Source organism: Manis pentadactyla, chromosome 11, assembly GCF_030020395.1.
Source record: "Manis pentadactyla isolate mManPen7 chromosome 11, mManPen7.hap1, whole genome shotgun sequence".
Lineage (NCBI taxonomy): Eukaryota > Metazoa > Chordata > Mammalia > Pholidota > Manidae > Manis > Manis pentadactyla.
The window spans coordinates 14,511,240-14,524,042 of record NC_080029.1 but is presented as its reverse complement, the minus strand read 5'-3'; the positions used below and the strand labels follow the sequence as shown (position 1 = coordinate 14,524,042).

At 42.6% G+C, this 12,803-nt stretch overlaps 1 protein-coding gene across 8 annotated transcripts in view; it reads right to left on the bottom strand.

The window, feature by feature from the left end:
* FOXN3 (forkhead box N3) overlaps window positions 1-12,803 on the bottom strand; it is a 408,466-nt gene that overhangs the window by 97,426 nt on the left and 298,237 nt on the right. The gene's annotated exons all lie outside the window — the stretch shown is intronic.

Sequence of the window (12,803 nt, the reverse complement as noted above, 5' to 3'; positions counted from 1 at the left end):
AAATGAGACGTCATAAAGAATGAAATAGGAAATAACCATCCATTTCTTGATTGAAAATTGGAATGTCTCTGAAAACCACACACACACACTCTAGAGCCGTAACAAATGGGGCTTAGAGTCCCATTACTAAAATGCTGCAGTTGTTTATTTTCTAATTTAAAAGATTCATACTCCAAGGATGATAAAGGTAACTAAGATTGAAGTGATTCAATTTTAAAGACATTTCCAATATGCTTTACCTGTAGATGTCTCTGTTCACTTTGCAGCATACCTTTCTAATCTGTTATCACTTCTTCTCCTAAACTACACTTTTAATGGGGGTAAGAAGACAGGAAGAGGTCAGCGACTGGAATGCACCCAGTCTCCTCCTCTTCCGGTGGCTGTTCAGGCTCATTCATCTCCATCCTTGTTTCTCTCCAGATTTACTACCTCAGTGAGCTTTGCCTCTCACATGCTTGTTATCTGCTGTTTGTTAACTCACCAAGTCAGTTTTCTAGCTCTGGCTTAGTCACATATATCTCACTACCTAAAACAGAGGTAATCAGGTCTGTCTGCATACCAGAATCACCTGGGAGCTTTTAAAACCACAGATTCCATGGTCCTACCCCAGACCCACCATTCAAACTAAAGAAGCCAAAGTCTCTGGGTCATTCCCAAAGAACTGGCTTCTAAATGCCTGAGAAGATGTTAAAGTAAACTGCCTGTGAACTAGGCATAATCCGAAGGATGCATCTTGTTATATTAACTACAAATTTCTCTCTCTCTCTGAAGATATGAAGGACAAATTAGTACCAGGGACATTGTGTTTTTCCTCAGTAATGAGTCAGTTTCAAAGTGTTCTTCTGAACACTTAAGCCATACAACTGTTCCTATTTCTCTCTTTGCCATGGCTCCTAGGAAGCTCAAAGTTCAATTTATGATTGACAGAACTTACAATATACGTTTTATATATGCATGTTACCTTTATCTTGGGTCTTCTACTTCTTTTCCTTGTCTTGATTTCTGCATGTTCTTTTAAAGAAAAATTCCAGTTCCACTGCATTTTTGTAAGCTTTAACAAATTCTTTTTGGAACAAGGTGGGAAATAAGTTAGACAAATTAATTAAGTATAGTCATTGACATGCAGCCCTCTGCAGCACAACAGCTCTAAAGCAGATGGTAATGAGCACCAAAATAGAGACCAGGGCTCCCAGGAAACTTTGGCTCTGCAGTCAACTCCCCAACAGAAACCCTCCTACTGGCTCCAGTTGCCATGGAACATCTGGAAGCATATCTGAACTGCCTATTAAATATATTTTAAGATTATGAAACTGTCTGAGTAACATCTATACATATTCAAAGCCAGGAATCCTGACATTCCATTCTGCACCTACTGCCTCTCAATGCCCTCCAGCAATTCCACACACAAACTTCTAAAATGCTGGTCCCTAAGGAAATGGATCAGGTTGGTGTATGAAATTATATTCAAGCAATAGTAGATACTGGAAGTTGGTGGCCTTGTGTATCAGACAAAACAAATGGATCATTTAGAACACCTGAACATTATTACAGTTGTTTAAAAATACATGACATTTTTTAAGTCTGGAGTACTCCAAACAGCATGCAAATGCACACTGTCCCCATATAACCTTATACATTCAACTCAACTAACTACCCAAATATTACCTGTGCACACGTGGGCTCAAAAAGATTGTTATCTGCCAGTGAAATGCTTTCCTGCATCTGCGAGAGGCTCTGTTCTCCTGGGCACAGAGCCAGGAGCAGTGCTGATGTGGCCGGGAAGCCTGGGGGACCCAGCCGTGTACTGAGGAGCCCACTCTCCTTAGCCCTGAGGCAGCTCATCTGCACTAGGAGGGCGGGGACCAGCCACAGGTCTCCTGGCTGGCCTGGCCTGGGGGCATCAGCTCTGCCCCTGGCCTCAAGTGCATGGCCAATGAGGCCTGAAGGCCGACTGTTTTTGTTGCTGCTGTTAGTTGTCATTTCTTTTACATGAAAATAGAAGGATATGAATCTTATTAAAATGGTAAGAACTCTCATATGTTAGGAATTAGGAGGGGTGAGAGCTAAAGCTTCTATAGTCTCATATTTAATTTAAAGTGGCCCTGAGTTGTCTTAAACACTTGGCCATTTTACATTTTTGCAAGCATCGCTTGATCTTTGAAGATCTAAACCTACCATCAACAGTAATCTAATGAACATAAGGCAGCTGTAAAATTTGTTTTATTCTTTTATACATTTTAGTTGTATAACCAACACAACCTTCTTGTGATCAGTATAAAATGAGTAAAAAACTACCCATAATGGCTCAAATCTACAAGTGATGTTTCAGCACATGCCCATCCATCCTTTTGCTTATATATGTGTTGGAACCAGCCTCAGTCAGACTCTGGACCGTACCCATAAGCAGTGTGCTGGGTTCAAGCCCAGGGCCAGCCTGGGGCATGCAGTTTCTCAGAAGGTTCCTAAGAGCTAGACCCACCAAATGCTTGTGTGGTAGTTTCTAATTAAGGAGTGCTAACTGTACACCAGGCACTGAGCCAACACCATGTAACTCTGCCCTGTGACCCAGCGTGGTGGGTCTTACTTCCCATTTCACAGAACGAGAAACTGAGACCTGAAAAGACACCAGACTGCTAAGCGGGTAGAAACGCTGGGATTTAATGCCAGGGCTGCTGCCAGCATGAAGAGAAAGAAGCATGAGTTTCACATGTCTGCTTTTGCTTATGATACATAATTCGGTTCTTCTTTTACTCCTTTAAGTATCTCTGACCATACCAAGAAGAGAAGGGGAGTTTATTCCACTTGGAAAGGCTGGCAGAAAAGGAGAGTTGGACTGGCCTGGGAGGGGCTGGTCCTGCCACCAATTTGCCCCGTGACCCACAGCAAGCTTTGACTCTCTGTGCCCAGTTTACCTGTCTGTTTGCTGAGGCTGAAGCCAGCGAGGTGTCTAAGAAACCAGCTAGCTCGGAAATGATGCTAGTTGGTCCCCACCCCACTACATACCACCTGGAGGAAATGCTATCTAAATTACCCTGTTTTCAGCAAAAACATCAAGGACGTACTTTTTTATTAGACACAAGGAGAGGATGCGGGCAAATTATAACAGGGACAATATGATAAGATGGAAGAGGCAGAGCAGGAAGAATCTCCCCGGACTTGTTTTTGTGCCATGATGTGGTCCCCAAACCAAGGGTGTGCTTCCTTGTACTACCACTGAGACGAAGACAACACCCAGTGCAGGGGATAAACACAGACCACACTACTCATTCCTCAAAGCCTGGCATGAATGACCACAGGACTGAACAAAGTGCTTCAGAAATAATTAGCATGTAGACTCTAATGTGCATTCAACAGTTAAACTAGCCAAAATCAGAATATAGGGGTACCTAACCTTAACTAAGAAAAGCAAACTTACTGGAATTGTATCTTAACTCTTTTGGGAAAACAAATACAGACTTATCAGAGCCTCTCTCTGTCCCTGAAATGTGGGAGAATCATAGCCTTTGGCCTGGGAACACTATGGACAAAATCTAAGTCTGAGTGTTAATATAAAAATGATGCTATTTTTTTTTATTACAACACATGCTTAATAAGAAGTTTGAAAACTTAAGAAGCAGCATTAGCCACTTGGATAATATTTACAAAGAACTGATAAATGGAGATTTAGAGTTTAATTGAAGATAATAAATGGTTTAGTGAACTGACAGGCTTTCCTGAACAGCTCAATCATTTAGAAAAATGCTGCAGAGAAGGGGGACTCATTTCTAAGTCAGCCTTCAAAGGGACAACCACGTTTATAGGTGCTTCCAATTGAAGAGGACTGTTTATTCCACTAGAAGTTAAAAATCAGTGTAACTGGCCTGCTCATTTTAATTTTATTTTTACTGAGGCATAATTGACATATAACACTAGTTTCAGTTGCACAACATGATTTGATCATTTATGTTATAAAATGATCACCTCAACAAGTCTTACTAATATTCACCACCATACACAATTATAAGTTTTTTTCTTGTGATAAGAATTTCTAAGATCTACTATCTAGTAACTTTCAAATATGCAGTACAGTATTTTTAACTATAGTCACCACGCTAATATGTACATTACATCCCCAGGATTTATGTGTTTTATAACCAGAAGTTTGTACTTTTTGACCACCTTCACCATTTCACCCACCCTCCACTCAAGCCTGCTTGTTTTTCAAATCTCAAAAGTCTTCAAGAACAATGCATTCTCCACTAGCAAAATGCTTACTAAGAAATTTCGAGGTTTAAATAATGATTTCTACATCAATTACTTCACCAACATCTTTACCTACCAAGACAAAGATACTCCCATGGAATGAAAAACCACTTTTATTTAGGTAGCACTTGCAAGTTTTGTAAGTCTTCTATGTGTTTTGGCAAAGACCTTCTCAAAATTTTGCTAAAGAGCTTTTTCACTTTTTTCCAAATTTCACTGCTATTACATAAATTCATTGTAACTTACATTTAAGAATGTGGCTCTCTGGTTATGAATGCTAAAAAAACCCACTCTTGAGAGAGATTGACATTTCAGTAATCTTTGCCAGCTGGCATGTTCAGAATGGAATCTAAATATTGTATTAACAATATCAGTAACAAGGAGGTTTGGTAGGCCTAAATGCATCTGAATTGTTAGAGAAATTCTTGGTATTTTGTGTTTCACCCAGCTTTAATTTTCTATATTGATTCAACAAAATCTATGACAATCACGTTTCTTAATCATGTCTAAGTGGAAGTCTGAAATCACATAAGTGTAATGAAATTTTCGTTGCCCAATCATTTTTTAAACTTTTGACTGAAGTTAACATATACCCAGCAAAGCCCACACGTGTGCCCAGCTCAATGAGTTTTCATAAACAATTTAACCACATAACCAGCACCCGGATGAACAAAACAGGCACCACAGGAGCCTCCTTCCTCTTCCTCTAGTCACTGCCTTACACCCCAAGGAAAACTGCAACCCCTGACTTCCCTTTGCACACTATTCCTGCTAACTCAGGGTGGGGCGGTGGCGGGGGGACACGGGAGCCAAGGGTATCACCCCTTGTGGCTACAGTCACAAAGTGCTGGCTCATGCGTTATCTCATGTACTTCTTGAGAGGTGGGTGGTGTCCTCCTGCCTGTATAGATGAAGAAACAGAAGCTCAAAGTCAAGCATTCGACCAAGCCAAGAGGCATATACGTGTACATATAAATGAATGCGTAGCAGTGTGTGTGCATGTGCACGTGAGAGATTACAAAGGACTGTCAGACTCAGGATTCAAAGCCAGATCCCTCCCATGACAAACTCAACTCTGTAGCACAAAAGCTATTTTAGAAGTACCATTTTCCTCCAAATTCATTGGCTCACAAGTACAACAAATGCCATTTATAATTAAATGGTCTCATAAAGAGAACTATTCCTTCCTCTGGCCCCAAACGCGCGCGCGCACATGCACACACTCTCTCTCTCTCTCTCTCTCTCTCTCTCTCTCTCCACAACATGTTTTGAAATGGAACCCATTTTCTCATTTAGCATTTAACTTAACATTTTGCTACATTTTGGATTGATAATTTGGAATCTCATTAGAGGTGTCTTAATTTTAAAAATTAAGTTGAGAACTAACAAGTGAGTGAAGAGCCTATGTCTTTGGTTCTGAATTGGACTTTTGTTATTACCCAATAACTCTTCAAATTATACTGATTTCAGATGTCGTTATCACTATATTTCCTAAATAGACTGGGGACTGAGCAGAATGTGTGGGCATCCAACACTCATCCTACTCACCTGCAAGGGGCCCCCCCGCCCCTCCTCACCTCCAAACTACTTCCAGGTCTGCTACTCTCTGCTCACCTGTCAGTGCAGCTGCTCGCATCTCTTCCCAGCTTCAGCCCCAGCTGTGACCACAGTTCAAGGTAACCTGACCACCTTCCACCATGACACATGATACAATGCACACCGTCCTGCAGCAGTTTCCCATGTTGAATGAACATCAGCTCAGTTCTTTACCCTTCCTTATGTGCCTAATTTCAATGTAAGACTTAAATCGTACCATCTACCCCACATCCCCACTCTATAGCCACCTTTGCCTCCTCAGACCCACTCTTTGGAACCTTTACCAGAAATCGTATCTTGGAACCCCAACCCTCAATGTGCCTGAGTTTGGATATAGAGCCTTAGAAGAGGTGGTTAAAGATAAATGAAGACATAAGGGTGGGGGCCCAATCCAATAGGTCTGGTGTCCTTGTAAGAGGAGGAAGAGACCAGAGGAAGCACAAGTACACACACACAGAAAAGGCCAAGTGAGGGCCCCGCGAGGAGGCGGCTGTTTGCAAACAGAAATTGGTTGAAGCCACCCAGTCTGTGGTATCCTGTCATGGCAGCCCTAGCTGATTAATACATTCACCAACTGTCCAGGCATCATATACTCTGAGGACGTGATTCGGGGGATCAATGCTGGCTGCTCGGGGAAGCTCTCGAAGATGCCGTGCTTGGTGGCTCGAGGTCAGTCCTTGTAAAGGGTGGCCATATCCCATCTTTTGTCTGTCTTTTATCACCAATGAGGCAGGTCTAGTTAAAGCAATCTGCCCCAGCAATCCTCACTCTGCCAGGGAAAGTGAATGTCAACATCAACTATGATTCTGAACCGCTGGGAAATTATTTCTACTCGACCAACATCGCCATATGCCCAGAGACCATGGCAGTCCTGCATACCCATGGATAACCGCCGTTATCCTGGAGAGAGAGCTGGAAGCGTCTCAGATGGGAAGACCTGCAATCTGACCCTAGACCTCCACTTACTGGCTATGCACATGTATATGTCACCTAATACTCTGTGTCCACTTCTTCGTTTTTTAAAATGGCCGTGCCACTGTAATGGACAGCTCCTTTTCCCTTCCTTGAGAACTGGCCCTGACCTGCATCTGGGGAACGTGCCATCTCCCGATCTGTCCACAAGCTTCCAAGTGATGTTTCCACCCCCAGCATAAACCACAAACCACTGCAGCCCTCCCATTCCTCTGGCCACACTGATGGTTCCAGGCAGTCATGTGATCCGGTGCTGCTCCCAACTTTCTCTGGGCTTTGGGAAAAGGCTAGGCTCAAAGCTGGTATTTGTAGCCCAAGAGTCCGCTGGCAACCGCCTTGTGTGAACTGAACGTGAGCCTCTCCGAGCCTGTTTTCCCCAGAGGCAAAGTCAAGCTGCAGGACAGAGAGAATAGCTATTATTATTAGCACGATCCCATTTTGTTTGCTAAGTCAAGGCACCAAGTCTGAAAAGCTCTCCAAGTTCATCTTATATTCTTTCAAGTAACAGGCAAACCAGTAAGTGGGCCTCTCCGGACAATGAGGCTGGAGTTCCACTGAGACACAGAAATCATCAGTGACACATATTTAAACTGACACTCTTCATGCAGAGAGTCTTTATTACTCAGGATTCTGGGATGTACACAAGAAAACCCCCAAGTCAAGCTGGGTGCAGTAAGAAAGGGAATTTATGAGCTCATCTAATCCAATCATGGGAAGAGCAGCGCCCCTTCGTCTCTGCTTCTTTCCCTTGATGCCACTTCCTGGGCACTGGCTGATTCCATGTGGCAGGCTTTGTGAGGCCACCACCTGCTTCATAGCGCCCAGACCCAAGACAAGTACCAGGATGGAGTTCTGGCCTGGACTGGGTCAGGTGCCACTCCCTAAACGAAGTGCTGAGGCCAGGGAGCTCTTTTTAAAAGTTGGTGCCCCCATTAGGAATGTATGTTGGAAGTTGGGGGGTTGCGAACAGTGGGTCCCACAGGAGAAAGGTGCCCTAGATGCCATGATCTGGCTACTGACACCTGCGTCATCCCTGTAAGCATCCCACCTTGGGCCTACGACAGATACAGGAGTTCAAAACTGAAAGCTTCCTTCTAATTGTTTCATTTCCCAGCCACGGCAAAACTTAAAGAATGGAGTCTCTCAGAGTCTGAGAAATGCGGTGCACACAAATGATGAACACAGAAGCGGCCTTTCTACATGTCACAGGCTTCTTGGTTCTTGTCACAATGTCCTCATGACCTTGCTCAGAGTGTGGGCAATGAATCCACAGGCAGGACACTGGGTTAAAGCAGCTCCTTGGGCACGTCACCAAGCACAGACCGAGGTTCTAGCACCTCACTGCCGTTTGTATCAAATATGCAGAGTGAAGGCATCCTGAACATGCCCTGGAAGAGAGCCCCAGCCAAACAGGGGCCAACCCGTGTGCGCCACATGACTGCAAGCTGGGGGACACGCTCAACATGTCTTAAACGATTTTCTGAATTTCTTTGTCACCGCAAATGCCTCTCCTTCCTTCTTTCTTGCCCTCTTGCTCTCCTCCCTCTCAATTCTGAAACCAATATTTGCAAAAAGATCGTATTCTGGGACAATCAGATACACTAAAAGGAAGAATACAGATCACAAGACATTCCAATCCATCCCCAAGGAACCTTCTTTTTCTATGTCACATTTCTGTAAGATCTTAGTCACTGAGAAGCATCCATGAGAAGAGCTGGGAAGGAATCCAGTTCTTGTGGGTATCTAGAAGGTATTGACCTTCATGTAGCAGGAGCTTCAGAGAGACGGAAAACAGTCCTAAACATTCCTGAAGGTGTAACTTCAGTTCAACTGGGGAAGCATTTTTTTATGTGGTTGCTCTTTGGAAGTGAAGTCCTGAAAACCTTAGGAAATTGCAGGAATGCTACCATAAATATACTGAATGCTATTTACTGAATACCCAATAATCACCAGGCACCCTGCCAGCCCTCTGTACATACACTGCCTTTTAATTCTCACAAGATCCCTCGAAGCACTACTAACTGGCTGGGAAGGAAGGGCTCAAAAGGATCAGATGAGTTGCTCGAGGTCACATGGCTGGTGGACGGCAGAGGTTGGCCTCTGTGCCCAAGACTGGCCAGCTCCAAGGTCCACCCTCTCCTCTCCTGGTCATGCTGCCTCCCTGGAGCAAGAGTAGTGGCGATGGCGCCTGTGCTGGCAGCATCTGAGTGTCAGGGACACCACACAAAGTGTTGTCACCTAATCCTTATGAAAATTACACTGGCCTGGAAAGACTCGGATTTCTACATTTTACAGTAGCTCAAAGAAGTTTACAGAACTTTTCCAAAGTCAGACAGAGCACAGAATGGGTCCAGGTATGCCTGATGTGAATACAGAGGCCTTTCAGCCTCATGCCACCTGGCAAATGCCAAGAGGAGAGCCGGGTGGGATGGAAACACCAGAAGAAGAGGGGCAGGGGGGTGGCAGGGGAGATTTATTCTTACAGATTCACCACGGGAGGTGATCAAAGCCGGAGGGTGTGGGCCACATGTACACACACACACACACACACATGCGTTCATGCACACATGCCTAACCTATCACGTACCATGCAGTGGTACTACCTGGCATATCTCGACCACACCTTTGGATCGTCGAGGGAACCAAACAGAACACAAACCTGAGCTCTCGCAGTCTATAGGTGGATACTTTTAAGGTCGTGCCTGAAAATGTAATGTGGACAGCTCAGTCACATATATTCTAAAAAACTCATCTTCGCTGTAAGCTTCTTGGCAGTTATAGAAAATATTCCAAAACTTCCATCTAAGCAGGGTTAAGGAGAACTTCAATGGGAATGACTTTTCCAATTCTGTTTTATTTTAAATTTTTTTATTAAGGTATGATTGATATACACTCTTATGAAGGTTTCACATGAAAAAACAATGTGGTTACTACATTTACCCATATTATCAAGTCCCCACCCATACCCCAATGCAGTCACTGACCATCAGTGCAGCAAGTTGCCACAGATTCACTATCTGCCTTTTGGGCTACAATGTTCTCCCCGTGATCCCCCACACCATGTTTACTAAACATAATACCCCTCAATCCGCTTCTCCCTCCATCCCCACACGCCTTCCCATACCCGTCCCCTTTGGGAACCACTAGTTCATTCTTGGAATCTCTGAGTCTGCTGCCATTTTGTTCTTTCAGTTTTACTTTATTGTTATAGTCCACAAATGGGTGAAATCATTTGGCATTTGTCTTTCTCCGCCTGGCTTATTTCACTGAGAATAATGTCTTCCAGCTCTATCCATGTTGCTGCAAATGGTAGGATTTGTTTCTTTCTTATGGCTGAATAGTATTCCACTGTGTATATGTACCACATCTTCTTTGTCCATTCATATACTGATGGACACTTAGGTTGCTTCCATATCTTGGCTACTGTAAAAAGTGCTGTGATTTAGCCAAGAAATGGAAGCAACCTAAATGTCCATCAGTAGATCAATGGATAAAGAAGATGTGGTACATATACACAATGGAATATTATTCAGCCATAAGAAGAAAACAAATCCTACCATTTGCAACAACATGGATGGAGCTAGAGGGTATTGTGCTCAGTGAAATAAGCCAGGTGGAGAAAGACAAGTACCAAATGATTTCACTCATATGTGGAGTATAAGAACAAAGAAAAAACTGAAGGAGCAAAACAGCAGCGGACTCACAGAATCCAAGAATGGACTAATAGTTACCAAAGGGAAAGGGACTGGGGAGAATGGGAGGAAAGGGAGGGATAAGGGCGGGGAAAAAGAAAGGGGGCATTACGATTAGCATGTATAATATGGGGAGGGCTGTGCAACAAAGAGAAGACAAGTAGTGATTCTACAGCATCTTACTATGCTGATGGACAGTGACTATAATGGAGTTTGTGGGGGGACCTGGTGAACGGGGGAACCTAGTAAACATAATGTTCTTCATGTAATTGTAGATTAATGATAACAACAAAATAAAAAGTGCTGCAATAAACATAGGGGTGCATATGTCTTTTTGAATCTGAGAAGTTATATTCTTTGGGTAAATTGCAAAGAGTGGGATTCCTGGGTCAAATGGTATTTCTATTTTTAGTTTTTTGAGCAACCTCCAATTGCTTTCCACAATGGTTGAACTAGCTTACATTCCCACCAGCAGTGTAGGAGGGGGTTCCCCTTTCTCCACATCCTCACCAGCATTTGTTGTTCTTAGTCTTTTCAAACCTGGCTATCCTTACTGGTATTAGGTGATATCTCACTGTGGTTTTAATTTGCATTTCCCTGATGATTAGCGATGTGGAGCATCTTTTCATGTGTTTGTTGGCCATCTGAATTTCTTCTTTGGAGAACTCTCTCTTCATATCCTCTGCCCATTTGTTAATTGGGTTATTTGCTTTTTGGGTGTTGAGGTGTGTAAGTTCTTTATATGTTTTGGATGTTAACCCCTTGTCAAATATGTCATTTATAAATATATTCTCCCATACTGTAGGATGCCTTTTTGTTCTGTTGATGTCCTTTGCCGGAAAGAAACTTTTTAGTTTGATGTAGTCCCATGAGTTCATTTTTGCTTTTGTTTCCCTTGCTCAAGGAGATGCGTTCAGGAAGAAGTTGCTCATGCTTATATTCAGGAGATGTTTGCCTATGTTGTCTTCTAAGAGTTTTACGTTTCATGACTTACATTCAAGTCTTTAATCCATTTCGAGTTTACTTTTGTGTATGGGGTTAAACAATAATCCAGTTTTATTCTCTTGCATGTAGCTGCCCATTTTTGCCAACACCAGCTGTTGAAGAGGCTGCATTTCCCCACTGTATGTCCATGGCTCCTTTATCACATATTAATTGACCATATATGGTTGGGTTTATATCAGGGCTGTCTAGTCTGTTCCATTGGTCTATGGGTCTGTTCTTGTGCCATTACCAAATTGTTGTTGATTACTGTGGCTTTGTAGTAGAGCTTGAAGTTGGGGAGCATAATTGCCCCTGCTTTATTCTTCATTCTCAGGACTGCTTTGGCTATTCGGGGTCTTTTGTGGTTCCATATGAATTTTAGGATGATTTTCTCTAGTTCGCTGAAGAATGCTGCTGGTATTTTGATAGGGATTGCATTGAATCTATAGATTGCTTGAGGCAGGATGGCCATTTTGACAATATTAATTCTTCCTATCCATGAACACAGGATGTGTTTCCATTTATTGGTATCTTCTTTAATTTCTCTCATCAGTGTGTTGTCGTTTTCAGAGTATAGGTCTTCCACTTCCTTGGTTAGGTCTATTCCTATGTATTTTATTCTTTTTGATGCAAATGTGAAAGGAATTGTTTTCCTGATTTCTCTTTCTGTTAGTTCATTGTTAGTGTACAGGAATGCCACAGATTTCTGTGTATTAATTTTGTATCCTGCAACTTTGCTGAATTCAGATATTAGATCTAGTAGTTTTGGAGTGGAATCTTTAGGGCTTTTTATGTACAACATCATGTCATCTACAAACAGGGACAGTTTAACTTCTTCCTTGCCAATCTGGATCCCTTTTATTTCTTTGTGTTGTCTGATTGCTGTGGCTAGGACCTCCAGTACTATGTTGAATAGAAGTGGGGAGAGTGGGCTTCCTTGTTTTGTTCCTGATCTTAAAGGAAAAGCTTTCAGCTTCTCGCTGTTAAGTATGATGTTGGCTGTGGGTCTGTCATATATGGCCTTTATTATGTTGAGGTACTTGCCCTCTATACCCATTTTGTAGAGAGTTTTTATCATAAATGGATGTTGAATTTTGTCGAATGCTTTTTCAGCATCTATGGAGATGATCATGTGGCTTTTGTCCTTCCTTTTGTTGATGTGGTGGATGATGTTAATGGATTTTTGAATGTTGTACCATCTTTGCATCCCTGAGATGAATCCCACTTGGTCATGGTGTATGATGCTCTTGATGTATTTTTTAATTCAGTTTGCTAATATTTTCTTGAGTATTTTTGCATCTATGTTCATCAGGGAAA